This window comes from Berghia stephanieae, chromosome 8, assembly GCF_034508935.2.
Source record: "Berghia stephanieae isolate SIO BIC M18660-M18661 chromosome 8, UCSD_Bste_1.3, whole genome shotgun sequence".
In the NCBI taxonomy this organism is placed as follows: domain Eukaryota; kingdom Metazoa; phylum Mollusca; class Gastropoda; order Nudibranchia; family Aeolidiidae; genus Berghia; species Berghia stephanieae.
The window spans coordinates 52590484-52606636 of record NC_088367.1 but is presented as its reverse complement, the minus strand read 5'-3'; the positions used below and the strand labels follow the sequence as shown (position 1 = coordinate 52606636).

Genomic DNA, 16153 nt, shown 5'->3' with positions numbered 1-16153 from the left:
CTTTTGTTGACGATACAGTAACAAAATATGAAAGGAAAAGGCATTCCAAAGCAAATTCAATTGTAACAAGACCTAGACAAGTTGGCGACATGGTAGGAGCAGTGGAAATTCTCTTGCAACCCCAACAATTGTTCAATAATTAGAATGTCTCGCTGACGAACGGCTTAAAACAAAATCACTACTTGCATAAATATCTTGGTGAAACAATCACCCTGAAAAAAAAGTACAATGAAGAGCGATGCGATGGACTACAAACAAATGTTACATGGAATAAATAACAGACACCGAAATGAAGATCCTTGGATTACAGCCACTCATTACCCGTAGACAACAGACATGAATCATTAACTTTTACAAATGTCCCCACGGACAAATTAACTTTACATCCAAGCTTCTGCCGACATAGGGCTGGTACAACACATCCATTGACATACAATATTCCCCAAAACCGCATAGGAATGGAACAACCTCCCAGAAGAAATTGTCTACGTGCCCAACATGAAAGTTTCCAAAACGTCTTTTCAGTCTACCTAATGTATTCTACAGAGCAGCATTAATCGTCAACATGATGGCGCTGGCTGCCCTAAGAAGAAGAAGAAGAAGAAGAAGAAGAAGAAGAAGAAGAAGAAAAGAAAGAAAGAAGAAGAAGAAGAAGAAGAAGAAAAAAAGAAGAGAAGAAGAAGAAGAAAGAAGAAGAGAAGAAAAGAAGAAGAAAAAGAAAGAAAGAAGAAAAAAAAGAAGAAGAAGACAAGAAAAAAGAAAGAACAAGAACAAGAACAAGAAAAAGAAGAAAAAGAACAAGGACAAGAAAAAGAACAAAAACAAGAACAAGAACAAGAACAAGGAGGAGGAGAAGAAAGTTCCATATTTTAGAGTCTTTGCCAAGATGAGGGTCATTTAAATCGACGAAATTTAAAGAACGAGATTTTTTTTCCAAATTTTTAAATATGTGTTTTTCCACTTACGGCTGTTGTCTGGATTAAAAGAGAGAATTTTAATTGACGATAAAATTTTTAACAGCCACGTAACCATAAATGTAACTGTATAATAATGATTAACCTTAAGCGGCAACTGCAACGACAAATCAAACATACATTAATATAGAATTCAAATTTAACGATTCAAAACAGGTAAAATAAATAATAAACCAACGGAAATAGATAAATAAATAAATAAATACATAAACGAAGGCTGGCTTTCCAAAACTAGTAAAGTCAACTTTTCTACTTTTTGAGAATATCCGTCCATGAGGTAAATTGGAACGTAAACTTAAATTTAAGATTCAATTGGTACAAACAACTATTTTGATAGATTGGTTTGAATTTGAAGTTTAAATATTATGATAAAACGATATAGACTGGATGAGACATTGGAGGGGAGATAATCATGAATATCCCAAAATCTGGAAAAATGGAGTTGGGGAGCTTTGGAAAATAACTCTTCATAAAATAAATAGAAAAATGAATAAATAGATAAATCAATAAATAACTAAATGAATAGATAAATAGATAGATAAATAAATAAATAAATAAATAAATAAATAAATAAATAAATAAATAAATAAATAAATAAATAAATAAATAAGGAAATAAATAAATAAATGTTCAATTTATCAATAAATAAATAAAAATAACACACACACAAACACACACACACACAAACACACAAGCATGTGGACATAATCGTATATAGCACAAGCAAATCATTTTTCAAGGATGCATCGAAAGGCAATCGGTAAGTGATAGACTAGAATCCTATGTCCGACCTCTCTCTCTCTCTCTCTCTCCCCCCCCCCCCCCCCCCCCCCCCCCCCCCCCCCTCCTCTCTCTCTCTCACTCTCACTCTCCTCCTCTCCTCTTTCTTTCTCTTTCTCTCTCTCCCTCTCTCTCTCTCTCTCACTCTCACTCTCTCTCTCCCTCTTTCTTTCTCTTTCTCTCTCTCCCTCTCTCTCCCTCTCTCTCACCCTCTCTCTCCCTATCTCCTTCTCTCTCTCTTTCTCCCTCTCTCTTTATTTTTCTCTCTGTCCCCATCTCTCTCATCTCTCTCACTCTCTTATTTTCTCCGTCTCTCTCTCTCTCACTCTCTCTCTCTCTGTATCTCTCTCTTTCTCTCTCTCTCCCTCTCTCCCCCACTCTCTCCCTCTTTCTTTTTCTTTCTCTCTCTCTCTCTTTCTCTCACTCTCTCTCCCCCTCTCTCTCCCTCTCTCCTTTTCTCTCTTTCTCCCTCTCTCTCTCTCTCTTTATATTTCTCTCTCTTTCTCTCTCTCTCTCTCTCTCTTTCTTTCTCTACCTCTCTCTCCTTCTCTCCCCACATCGTTCGGGTGTCCCCTTTATCAACAAAACAGGATGAATGAAACACTCCAGACAATTGAGACAATAATAATATCACATATCTTATTCATATGTATTGTTTCATTCATCCTGTTATTTTGATAACAGAGAAACCAGTAAAGTCCACATTATCTCTTTTCGTTTATTAAATTGAAGCTTAAATTCAATCTCACCTTGTTACTTATAGGCAATTAGAGTACGCTACTCTTGAGAGAACTAATCACAAGCTGGCGGTCTATAAATAATCACAAAGAGCCGAGTGGCGTCTAGTTCCAACTTGTATTTCGTATAAAACTGTATTTAATTTCTAAAATAAAGGGCCACGCGGCGCCACTTGGATTTTGTTAACCCTTTACAGATGACAGTGATTTGTTTTTCAAATCACATTTTGTGTCTGTTTTATATTATCATTTTACCATTTGTGACCCCTCGTCTCAAAACGGTATTAAGTCGGGATGATTAAGATGCTGAAAATGGAATTTGTAGCCAGAAATATCAGGTTTAAGTTGAGTTTATATGCTTTATAGAGGAGAAGGAATATCATATTTTACTGTGCTAAATACCAACGTTTCATATTTTTGACCAGTTTAACTATAATTTGACTTTTTAGCTTCTGGTCCATCCCGACATAATACCGTTTTGAGACGAGGGGTTACATATTGAGTCAGTAATTCACATAATACTGTATCTGATTCGGCTAGACACCAACCGCATCTGCAAAGGGTTAATGAAATCTTGATAACCTGTGAATTATACGATGATAAAGAGTCACACATAGACCGTTCTTATTTATATCATAACGACTTGCCGGCTGTTTACAAAGACTTTATTTACCGGAGATCTCCCAGCACTGACTAGTCCAGTAGATTACGAATCAATTGATGATTTGGGATTTTGAAGGTAATATTAGATTCTTTCATTTCTTTGTATTTATTAAACGAGTTATTTTTATCGTGCCCAATAACACAACGAGCTTGCGAGTAGATGTTATTGCACGATAAAAAAAATAAAGAGTTTTATAAATACATTGAAATGAAAGAATACGTTTATTCTACCCCACCGAGTAAGATTATTAGATATTTTGTAACCAAATGGTATGGTATTAGTACTTCTATTCACCATAATTTGTATCTTTCTCCTTCTGCTTGAATGACAATTTGACCCAAAACTAAAAACGTTGGATTTGTATTCATGCGCATCAAAAGAATATTTATAATTACCAATCAACTGTCTTTTACACCTAATTTCACACCTATAAAATGTGCGAAAACATTATGCAATCTTTGAATAAAATCTGTATGCAACGCGTTAAAAACATTATTCAACGATTGCGTATTTAGTAAGAAATGATCAGGTTTTCCAACGAGAGAGCTGGAATAATATGTAGTTAATTATTGTTTACAAACTCATGATGAATATAAAGACGATATAACAACATTTTACAAAAATACTAAGAAACGTTTTGGGATCAAAATATTGCTTCAACCAATAACAAATTCAGTTTCAAAAAACAACTCTTGATACATTACGTCACAATGAGTGGAAAATCAAGAATCACAATAATATGTTGTTTTTTCTGTTACAAAAAGTAATAAAGGAAAAATGAATATAACTGCCATATAAAAAAAAAATCACCTCTGCTTCCGTACATCCATCCTTGTCAATTATACTCCCGAAATAGCAGAAAGTGTCTATATCTTCACGTTCCTGATCTTTTACTTTGATCTGCTGCCTTTGACGTGTACCTATCCTGAAGACCTTTGACTTTGCAGGGTTAATTCTTAGACCAATTGATTCCGACTGTGGAGGCAACATTTCCGGCGGGTTGCCTGGTGGTGGTTTGTTCAGAAGGCAGTTCAAATGTTCCCTCCATCGTTCAGATTGAGCCTCTTTTCCAAAAATAGTTTTCCCATCTTTGTTTTTGACTGGTACCTCTGGTCTCCCATATTTTCCAGCAAGTGTCTTGGTAGTTTGATAAAGGATCCTCATGTGTCCTCCTGTCGCTGCTGCTTCTGCTTTCTATGCAAGTTTGTCCATGAATGCTTCCTTGTCTTTCTTCACAGATCTGTGGCTCGATACTGCTCTTGTGAATCCAGTATTGAATAGAAAAGTAAAGTTGGTGCAATAAAATAAACAACATCACGTGACCATTTTAGAAGCACGTGGCAAAACACATGTTCCTGACTTTGACAGCTCACCTTCCAATGTAAATTATAGAAAAAAATAACCATTAAAAAATGTCTGTTAGGTGTCAAAAGAAACACATATTCATAAATACTCGATCACGCGTCAAATAATATCTAAATATTGATTTTTTATTAAACAAATGGTAAAATTTATCAAAAATTACTGTCGGTCTATTTTTAGACCACGGTCAAGATTATTCACCAAAATCAATGCGCTTGTGTGAAAAAAAACAAGAACTCTTTGAAATCTGGTTTTCGGAATAATTTAGCCATATACAAAGAATTTAACTAAATAACAATTTTAATTGTACGTGTTTGTTTTTAACTGAATGTGTATCATCTACAATTTGAACGACAAAAACGGGAGACCTGTTTTGTGCGCAACGTTGTCCGGCTGCTAAAGTTCCTAATCACCAGCAAAGAATGGCAGTCCAACTCATGCAAAGGTAAGATTCCAATTTCAGTGTTTGAGTTTGTAATTTGTATCGATTGGTTTTGAGAGCAGGAAACGATTTAGTTCAATGTTAATCCATAATAGCGTTCGGGTATTTAACTTTGGATGTCTCACCGGCATAATTTTAGAATGCGTTGTTTATTTGTTTTCATTTCACTTCGCAATTTGACTGTCACTGTCAGTGTCAGTCATTACAGTACAGCTTCACTCGCCGATTCTCACTTACAGAGTTTACGTTTCCTTCACTTATGTCTGCTTCATGCTCATTCAGTGAGTGATTCGAATACTGTGTGAGAGAAAACACTTTTCGTAATTTATGACATTTTATGGGTAACGTTTACAGTCTAGAACGTGTGTCAGTCATAACTTGACCGAAAAAGAAAACAGAAAGGAACAAAAAAAAAAAAAGCAGACACCCCCCTCCTCAGCAGGTGGAATCTCAACAAAAGTTGTATTTTTTTAATCCTCATCTTTCGTGGTGCGAAGCTTTCATCGCTTGTCATATTTTATTGACTCTCGCTCTTTCCTAACCTGATAATAGATTTCGAAACAATCTTTAGGTCTTTATTCTCTCATTATCTGTTCATGACTGGAACTGGAAAAGGAACAAGACAAAGGCAAAGGGTCTCTGCCACCGATTTTCAATATCTTGTGTTGTTTGAGGGATTTAAGTTGGTAGCCGTTTTTGCCACATAAGACTTTTTGTTATTGTTTTTGCTGAGAGTCGATGGGAGAAGGAATGGCAGAGAGGGAGGAAGGGGTGGTGAAAAAATGAGAATGTCTGGGAAAAGAAAATGTCCCACTCAAACCCTTATCGCATCTTTGATATTTGGCAGGTGTCAAACTACATGTATGACGTTTTGGATCTTCCAAGCCTATTCGCCTTATTTGGTCGGTAGCTGTGTGAAAGAAAACATATTTTATTGTAAAATGCAGGGAGTGCGGTCTGATATTTTCGTCATCGCTATGATTATTCCCAGACAGGGTCTGCCAATAACGAAAATTGGTTATTCCCAGACAGATAGAGGGAAAAAAACCCCAATATTTTTGTATTAAAAAGAAAACAAACAATTTTAAGAAATTCATGCTCAGAAACGGAACAAGGCCAAACAAAAAAGGAGAAAAGAATAGACTCGCTCAAAAAAAAAAAGAAAAAAAAAAAAGGGGGGGGGGGGGGGGGGGGGGGGGAGGAAAGCGATTGAATTCGAATCTGTGCAGCTAAAATGAGCAACGAGTTTCCCTTGGCTCAAGAGAAGTGAAAATGAAAAAACTGTGCTGGGGGGGGGGGGGGGGGGGGGGGGTCGTTGGGGGTTTTGTTACAGGTTTATACACATCATCCTGTTTGTTCAATCAATTTTGTGGGTAATGATCAAGAGGGGCCTGGTCCTACAACTCTTTACGGATTTACCTTGGATTGAAATGAAAACTAAACCTCTCTGATTACTTTAGATTACCTAATTTTATTTCATACGTTTTTTTATGAAGAAGAAGCTTTTTAGGATTTGGTAATTCATAGGAATCACCATGATATGTGAAATGATGTCTTATCTAAATTTTGCCTCAGGAATAATAAGCGAACAATTTTGAAAAGCTCTCTCTGTTGATCGAATTATCAAAAATTTTATTTGTGATCAGATATTTTATTTGACTTTAAAGTGAAATCTAGAGGCATTAAAATATATTCAATGTTTATTAGACTTTTCTTATGTGATCAGAAAGTTAAATACAGGAAATATTGATCAAATGAGTTCACCGGAAGGTAAATAAAAGCCCATTTTTTAAAAAGCTAATCGACATTGGTTATGTAATCTTGCCTTCATGATCATAAACCTCTGATAAAATTAGACCTGACCCAACGGTTTTAACAACCTTGTGGTATCTGAGTTCCAGGTCCATTATGTTTTCTAATGTTTTTATTGAATATAAGCAAACCATTAAGAAATAGGTCAAGTCTATATATTCAACAGTGAATGATATTTCTTCTTACATTGAAATAAGTGGTTCTTTAGAGTAATAAGGCTCATGGAACTGGAGTTTTTCCTGTTTCTGTAACATGAAGCAACAGACCTTAAATAGTGCTTGATAACTTTCTTAAAAAATAAATGATATTTCATTTTACTTTGAAATAATTGGTCCTTTAGAGTCATAAGGCTCATGGAACTGGAGTTTTTCCTGTAACATGAAGCGACAGACTGTAACAAGTGCTTGCTGAAATCTGAATAAGTTGCACATTTACATTTTACTTGTAGAGTTAGATCCAGTTATTCATTCAAACATTGGTATCTTAATTTCGAATTGTCATTTAATTAATACATATAAAGTTAAATAAATCCAATGATAATAATTGATAAAATAAGGTAATTATAACTTTTATTCATTGTTTGGTCCATATGAATTTTACTTTATGATTTTGTGTGAGATGATATTGCTTTTTATGGGACCATGGGAAAATGGTTTAGAATGCCATGCTTATCTTTTTTTTCAGATCTAAATAACATTACAACAAGAATGAGTCTCTGCATTCCTTTAATTGTTCTGGAAGCATTGGCCTGCCTATACCATGGGAATTAATCAATTTATATTCAGGAAGAAGTATCATAATTATTATTATTATCATCATCATCATCATCATTGAGTCTTATCCTTCAAGATTATCAAAATGGCTTTCATGTTACTGTATCTTATAGAATTCCTCATATATCATTATGGACCCTTCTTTGTTTTGTTTTTATTGGAATTAATGTTTTTCTTCTATATTCTATATTCTTCATAAAACCTCTCAGCTTTATTGACCTAATCTAGAGACTAGAGAGCGGTGATTAAGAGAACAGGACCATATTTTGCTTTCGAGCGTTTCTTAATTTTAAAAGCAGCTTACTGTAGTTTGTAAAGATTTTTAAAAACTTTTTTCTAATGACAGTGTCTAATACACGTTAAAACCAATGCATATCTATCCCTATGTAATTTTTGGCAGTGATCTCTCCATTTTAATGGTATTGGCTCCTGTTTATTTATAAAAATGCCCTGTGAGCTTGTTATACACTTGAAAGAAACATTTACATAGGGAAGTCAAGAAGAATATAGCAAAAAACCCTGCTTCCTTGGTTATGAATAAGAAATTTAAAAAGAAATAGGCAATGACCTCTTTATCTTGTCTACCATTTAACTTTATAATTATTTTTTAAAGTTTATTATATCCTTTTCTATATTTATAATTTAATTTATCAGCAAGATAAGAGTACTGATGAAACCATCTATGTAGCTGATTTGTAATGGTATTAGAATTTGATAGATGGGACCATGTGATGTTGCAGAACATATTTTTAAAAATTGTATTGCATTGTTTCATTTATCAGCAACATCATATTAAATAATGCAGTGGCTTAATCACAAACTTTCTGCACTTCATATGCAAGACAGTGATGCTTTTGTGCTACATTTCTCGAAATATTCACAAAGTTTCTGTAAATTGTAAATAAGACCATGGCGCTTTTGTCTTAACTGGTTAGTCGCAAATTCTGCCGTTGTATTCCATTTCTCGAATAAAATTCTTTTCTATTTATTCTATTTATTTGCAAAGTTTCTGCACTTTATAAACAAGAACATGATGCTTATGACTGGACAGGTTAATCGCAAATTCTTCCTTTGTGTTCCATTTCTCGAATCAAATTATATTAAATTCTATTAAATAATCATTTTAATGGCAAACTTTCTGCACTTGATATTTATATGCAAGACCATAATACTAAAGTCTACACAGGTTAATCGCATGTTCTGCCTAAGAAGTGCATTTCTTGAATCAGAACCTTTTTTAACCAAAGCTTTTGCTGAGGCTCTTACATCACAGATTTTTAAAAATGGAACTACACAGTTTCAGTAATAATTATCAATTTTTTTTTCTTATTTTTTTTCTTTCTCTTTCACAGGATGAGAATACAAGCATACCTTTAATGGAGAAACATCATATCTATATTTTTTAATGATTTCAGTGTGAATAACATGAATATGAATGAAATGACAATAAATATGATATAAATTTATAATCTGTTTTTAATTTATTTGGATTTCACAAGTTGTGTTATGGCACTCAGATACAGCAGGACGGGTGAGACTGAGAACCAATCCTCACAATAGCACTAGAGGTCTTGTATATGCAAGATGTGATTTCCATTGATACAGTTTAAAGACTGTCCTGTTTTTATTCATTCTGGTGAACGCTGTAGGGTTGTTTTTTTGTTTCTTGTTTTAAAAAAGATTTTTTTCTTTCAATCTAAGTCTAAGACTTGATTGAATTCTGACTCAATGCAAATCAACTTTGTTCCAACTCCTCAACTTCAAATTACAATGAACTTGTGCGCCCTTCCTTCTCTGTTAACCTACAGGTTATTGGATATGTAACTTTAATACATATATGTACACGTCTACCACAATGATAAACTAGCAATTTATCTAAATATCTTGCAATCGTCTTTTGTAATAACTTTTCATTCTGGGTTACACATAAAAGTTAGCACTGCCGGGTTACAAAAGTACTTTGATGTTAAAAAGATCAGCATCCTGTCATCTTACTTATATATTGGCAGGTGTAAGACTTATTCATTTTGCAAGTCACCATCGTCACAGTTTCGCACCAACACCGAACCCACTCCACAGCATCTGGGGAGCAGACTCTTGGGTCATGGTCAGTGCAGCTGAGCGCATCCTGGCATTCTCTAAGGATGTCTGCTCTGGTCACCCACATGTACACAAGCTACTCTCAGCCAGCCCCCACTTTTTCATGCTTCCAGTTGTTCTCACAAGTTTTGCCTGTGCTCTGTTCAGTGTTACCAATTCATTCCTGGGGAGCTCAGTTCCGTAGGACAGTTCTTCTCTCAGATCTCCAACAGCTTCATTTGCATGATTGTTCCACTCTCTCAACGTGGAACGCCTGTATACAGCTGCATGGTCAGGGTTGATGCTTTCTTCCATCGTGAAGCTCTTTCTCGACTTCAGTCTACTTGTCATTGGGCTGTGCCTTGGGTGCCTTGGGTCCATTTTCTATTCATATTTCTGGGCTTTGGAATCAGTGGCTCTTTGAATGTAGGGAGGTGCAATGCCAGCCAGCCGATGGAGGACTGGAACTGCAGTCGGTTTCAAGTTACTCTAATGATCCGGCAGGTGTTATTTTGACATGGCAGGATCTTACTCAGACTGGTGAGACCTATTCGGCTGATGAATAGCAGAGGGCTACTATGGTTGTCCTGACTGTTTTCGGATCTGCTCCCCATGGCGTGTAAGTTTTTGCCTCTTTTCTTAGGAAGTTGTTTCTTGTGGCCACCTTTGCTTTTGTTTTCTTTGTGTTCTGAGAAAAGGACATTGTGCGGTCTACGGTAACACCGAAGTACATGGGAAATGTGTTTTTATCCAATATGTTCCCATTCCAGATGTTCAGTTTCTGTTTTCTTTAGGCTTGGCGGTTCTTTAAATGGAAAGCACACACTTGAGTTTTTCCTGGGTTGGCAAGTGAGTTCTTTAAATGTGGCCTCAGAGAGTGGCTCCAGGACATCCGTTAGTCTCTCCTCAATGGTCTTGAAATCAGAGGCCTGAGACACAAGACACAGATCATATAGAAACCCCCTGATGTTCTCAAAATGAGGTTGGTCGTTGGTATAAACGTTGAAAAGGATATGTGCAAGTACCGATCCTTGAGGGAGTCCGTTCTTTTGTGATCTGCTTTTCTTCCCATCCATTTCCACAAAAAAGTGACGGTTTGACATAAGGAATTTTATTATTGCAACTATTTTTGTGTTACGAGTTACCCTTGCAACCTTTAGGAGCAGTTTCCTATGATTTACTGTGTCATAGGCAGCTGCCAGGTCCACGAACACAGTTCATATAATTTGTTTGTTCTCGTAGAGATGACTGATCGTACCTCAATGGCGATAGGTCTGTATACTGATTTTGGAATGGGGTTGCCGACAGTTTTTGACATATCTGGAAGACACAAATGCAAGGTCTGGGTTGTAGCCTGTTCTCCAGCAAGCGCTTGGAAAGGATGCTTCATGCGTCATAGAAGAGTGTCAGATTATATTGGTCAGCCCATTCCTCAACAGTATCTCCATCTTTGTTGATCTCATTGTATCCCCATTTGGTGCTGTGGCAGTTAAAGTCACCTATCACAATCATTGGTTTCTCACTAATGGTGGATGTAACTGGCCACTTGAATGGCGTTGGTGGAGGTTTGTTGACAGTAATATCACATTGAAGTGTCTGCTTTCAATTCTGAGAATTTCCACCTCACTTACTGTCATGTCCTGGTTGTATGTCACTATTGTTTTGTCTTTGACTTTGACGTAGTTAACGCTACCGTGAATGTTGCTTTCATGTTGTTTGACTAAATGCATGCCAGGGATGTTTAGTGCCACGGTCTTATGCGTCTCTTGTAGTTGTAGACAGTACAGAGTTGCGTCGCTGGATTACTACAACACACACAACACCAACATTTTGCAAGTATCTTTAACACTTTTTTAAATCATTAATAAACGGTGATACTGACAACAACAATAATAATTGTTATTGTTATTATTATTATATTGTTATTATTATTAGTAGTAGTAGTAGTAGTAGTAGTAGAGGTCTTGTAGTAGAAATAGTAATAGTATCCGTTGGACCAAGTACATAAATATGAATATTTCTACAGATAGCCGTGAGCAATGCGCTTCAAAATGTTTCATATTTATCCCCCCACTTCAACAAGCCCTGTGGAACCATATTTCTTTGTCATTCAGCCTGTTAGGCGACCCTTGTGTACTTAAACTGTCACTACACTAACCGCCATTTCTGTAGCCAGATACTCATTCAATCGAGTGGGGTAATGTGTGTATAATTTTTCACGATTAGTCACCCATCCTATTACTGATCACACTTAGCATTGGCATTGCTCGACTTTTGTGACAAGACGAAAACCGTACCGCTAAGCCATACGGTCCATTAGTTCTAGATAAAAAGTCTATAGTTTTGTGGTATCAGTGGTTATAATACAGTAGTGGTAGTGCAGTTATAGTTATAGTGTAGAAGTAGTAGTTGTCTTCTGTCAATAGGGTCATCTGAGCGAAGAGATAGGAGATAGATTCGAATTTACTCTCTTCATTACATTGACCGTATGCTTTGACTTTGATCATTTGATACGCTGTAAAAAAAAAAGTATGGTCCGCCTTAACCAAAGACAAGCAACCATCTTCGTTTCCCTGGACATAGATATGGTTTTGTTTACGGGAGGAGGGGGAACCATGATTATGGTTTTCCTATAAAATAAAAGAAGGGGTATTTTGGCGATAAAAAAATATGATCGTGGCCTCCCTAGCTATCTCAGACTCGGAGTAAACAGCTTGAATTTATTCGCGCCAACTTCAGTTTGCTGCCTTAGCAACATGTAAACAAAAAGTTGGTTGGATGCGCATGACATTACTAAAGGTCAATTGCAGCATAGTTCGGGTCATTTATAAAAAAATCTGGGTCACGTTTGATGTCAAATATCCGGTCACGTGATGTTGTTTATTTTATTGCACCAACTTTACTGTTCTATCCCTTGTTCGACTTGCATTCACTTGTTCCTTCCTTGTTCTCCTCTTTTGAATAAGGTCTAAAGTGATTGGACTTATCCATTCTTTGTGTTCCGATTTCTTTACACTTAATACTTCGTGGCAAGTTTTGCAAATCTCCTTGATCTTTGCCAAATGCGACTCTGCATCTATGTCCTCCTCGAGATTAGCTAGAGGTTGGAATCGATTAATTAATTGAAGTTTGAACTCGTCATTCTTTTCCCCATCTAGTGCATTCACCTGCAACTTTCTTCTTGTGTGTGACCTGGTCCCATGTTTTCTGAGTCGGAGCTTAAGCTTTGCCAATAGCAGGTGGTGGTCTGATCCAACATCTGCCCCTCTCCGTACTGTCACATCTTCCAATGAACGTCTGAATCTTCGAGAGATACAACAATGATCAATCTGATTCTCTGTCACACCATCTGGTCTGACCCAAGTAGCTTTGTGCATGCTCTTAAGGGGAAACACTAATTCCCCAATCACCAAACTGTTGAATGCACATACATTTGCAAATCTCTCACCATTATCGTTTGTTTGTCCCATGCCATGACGTCACATGATACCTTCATAACCTACCTTATCCTGTCCCACTTTAGCATTGGCATCCCCCATCAATATGTTGATGTCTTTCCTTGGCAACTTGTCAACGACTTGTAGCAGACTATAAAGTGAATCTTTGTCCTCATCTGTTGAGTCATTTGCTGGGTCATAGATCTGCACAATGTTCATGTTGATCTTCTTACTCCATGTTGTAAAGGACGCCATGATGATCCTTTCTCCGTGTTGTTCCCATCATCTCAGTGACTTCTGGGCAAACTTGCTTAGAACTATTTCTACTCCCTGTGTATGAATCCCGTCCCCTCTCCTTGAATATAAAATCTTCTCCCCAGACTTGAAGTGTTTCTGTCCGGATTGTATCCAGTGGGTTTCGCTTACTCCAAGTATATGCAGCCTGTGTCTTCTCATCTCAGTCACAACTTGAGAGCTTTTTCCTGCTTCATACGCGGTGCGAACGTTCTACGACGCAATTCGAAGCTGCTTGTTTGGCGAAGACGTCATCGGGTCAGCAGAGTAATTTCGGCTTTGAATGTTGTCCTTCATAAATTCTGTCATTGCAGAAACTTTTCGGTCGCACAGGCTAAAAAAAGGTTTCAGTTTTAGGGTGCTCACCCTTCGACAACCCCCAACCTGGAGGACCAGGTGACTCAAAAAAGGGGGAGTCACACACCATTTGTTGCCTTTTACGACAAGCTGGCTTGGCGTTGGGCTATTCTTGCACCCTCTCAGTTGAGGGACCCCGGACACCACACGGGGGAGCGCCTCAAAGTGGTGTAACATTATTCACAAGTAACACGCTGGATGTTAATAATGGGACTCAAACTCGACTCCTCCGACTGATAGTCCAATGGCAATCTTGCCCCACATCACAATCATCTTAACGTTGTAATTTTATATTCGCAACAAATTACAAAACACAAACATCCCAAACCCCAAACATGAAAAGTTGTCAGGAAGAGTTCAATTCATGTCTCCATCAATCAAAGTAAAATCTAAAACATACATAAATGCTTAAACCCGAGACTTCTTACAAATTTGGTGTTGATGGAATTGTGAAAGTTAAAGGTAAATTTGACTCAATGGAAATGTACGGTAGAACTTATCAGTCCAACGTATAAGTCGTTTTGTCGGTGTACGCACCTGTGGATGCAACTTCAGGGGTGTAGCTTGTGTAATTAATTCGACGTCAGACTTTTGTAGCGTGAGCATCAATTATAATTCATCATTTGATCATATCGAGATCATAAAGGATTACAGTTTGTAGACCTGTTGTGCTTGTGTCATCATGAGTCAGTTTTTCATTGTTTTGTGAAAAGACATCAACACGAACTCCAAGAAGAAGAAAGTCTCATATCTTGAGTTTTTGCCAAGTTGAAGGTCATTTAAATCGATTGATATTTGAAGGACGAGATTTCATTTTTTTTCAAATTTTTAAATATGTGTTTTTCCAAATACGACAATTGATTGGATTAAAAAAGGAATAATTTTAATTGATGATAAAATGAATAATAGCCACGTAACAATAAATTCTTTGTATTATAACGATTAACCTTAAGTGGCAACTGCCAAGGTCAAACATACATTAATATAGAATTAAAAATTACCGATTCAAAATAGGTAAAATAAATAATAAATCAAGGGAAATAGATAAATAAGTAAATAAACGAAGGCTTTAGGTCAATTTTTAGGTATCTTTAGAGTTTTTGAATGTGAAGAGGAACGAAGATATATTGCGGTCAATAGATATGCCCCTTGACCCCGTTTATCAAGGTTATCTAACACATTAGGGTATTATATTATTACTACAAGGGATTGATAAGAAAGGGGGGACTTTCTGTAAAAGGTCACCAGGAATAAACATTATATCAAAAGCTCATTGGTAGTGTGAGGCTATGTGGTCTTGTGATATGACACACTCTTTTTCGGATCGGAAGTCCAGGGTTCAAGCCTCGCTCGGCGCATTGTTGAGTCTTTGGAAAGGGCTCTTAACTAACATTCTCTCACAGTACTCAGGTGTAAAATAAGTACCTGTCCGTTAACAGCGTTGTCTCGGTAAAAAATTGTATTATCGTCTTACAGTGGTCATGTCACGTCTTACATGTTAACTGTTGCTGTTTGCCAGGGAAACTTGTAAAGTGATTTGAGCACGTTTAGTGGATGTTGCGCTATACAAAAGCTCAAGAGTTTATTTTTTTATTTAGACTATCAGTACCCTTAGACCCACGAAGCGATAATTTATCCTGGTATATGTAATATTAAACTTACATTAGCAATTGCTAGCTACCATTTGGAAAGAATCCTAATTTATCGTACAATACTTTCCGCCAGATTAACAAGCCCGGCTATCCACTCACTGATGGGTGGGAAAAGAAGACAGACCTGAATCTGGACTGCACATGGGAATTGATAAAGACCAGCAGTTGTCCAGCGCATTCGGAAGTTTTCTTTGAATGTTTTGACAGGTGTGATAATGTAAATATTACTGTAAGCATGTAGAAATTAAGGAAAACCAAATATGCGTATTTTTTTTTTAAATGAGCTTTTATATAGCGCAATATCCACTAAATATGCTCAAATCGCTTTACAAGGGGTCACTGGCCAACAGCAACATTTAACATGGAGGACGAAACATGACGCCTGTTAGGCGATATTACAATTTTTCGTACAAAGACAACACTGTTAACGGCCAGGTACTCATTGTACACCTGAGAACGGTAAAAGAATGTGAGTAAAGGACCTTTTCTAAGGACTCAACTATGTGCCAAGCGAGGCTCGAACCCAGGACCTTCCGATCCGAAAACGAGTGCCATACCACAAGACCACATAGCTGCATATCTGATAAGTCAAACACATCTGCTACGCTGTTAGGGTTGAGTGAGTTAAAATGATAATGTCAATTTCTTGCTACTATTTTGATAAGATGTTTTAACACGACAAAGTCCTTTCCAATAGCTCTAACTGACGTAGACAATCAATTATGGATATAAAGTGCGCTGCAAGCGTTCTGGAAGCCAGTAATCTATTAACGGTTCATTAATCCCTGTT

General features: G+C 36.8%; 1 protein-coding gene across 2 annotated transcripts in view; it reads left to right on the top strand.

Annotated features, from left to right (window-relative positions):
- The first annotated feature begins 1665 nt into the window (after positions 1-1665).
- The window catches only part of LOC144978859 (organic cation transporter protein-like), a 49206-nt gene continuing 34718 nt past the window's right edge, over positions 1666-16153 (top strand). Inside the window, exons 1-2 of one of the 2 annotated variants that reach the window (XM_078925435.1) lie at positions 1666-1734; positions 15437-15570. The gene's annotated coding sequence lies outside the window, so the exon portion shown is untranslated. Of the gene's footprint in view, positions 1735-3095; positions 3231-15436; positions 15571-16153 lie in introns of those variants that run through there. The other variant, XM_078925436.1, reaches the window with a different exon arrangement.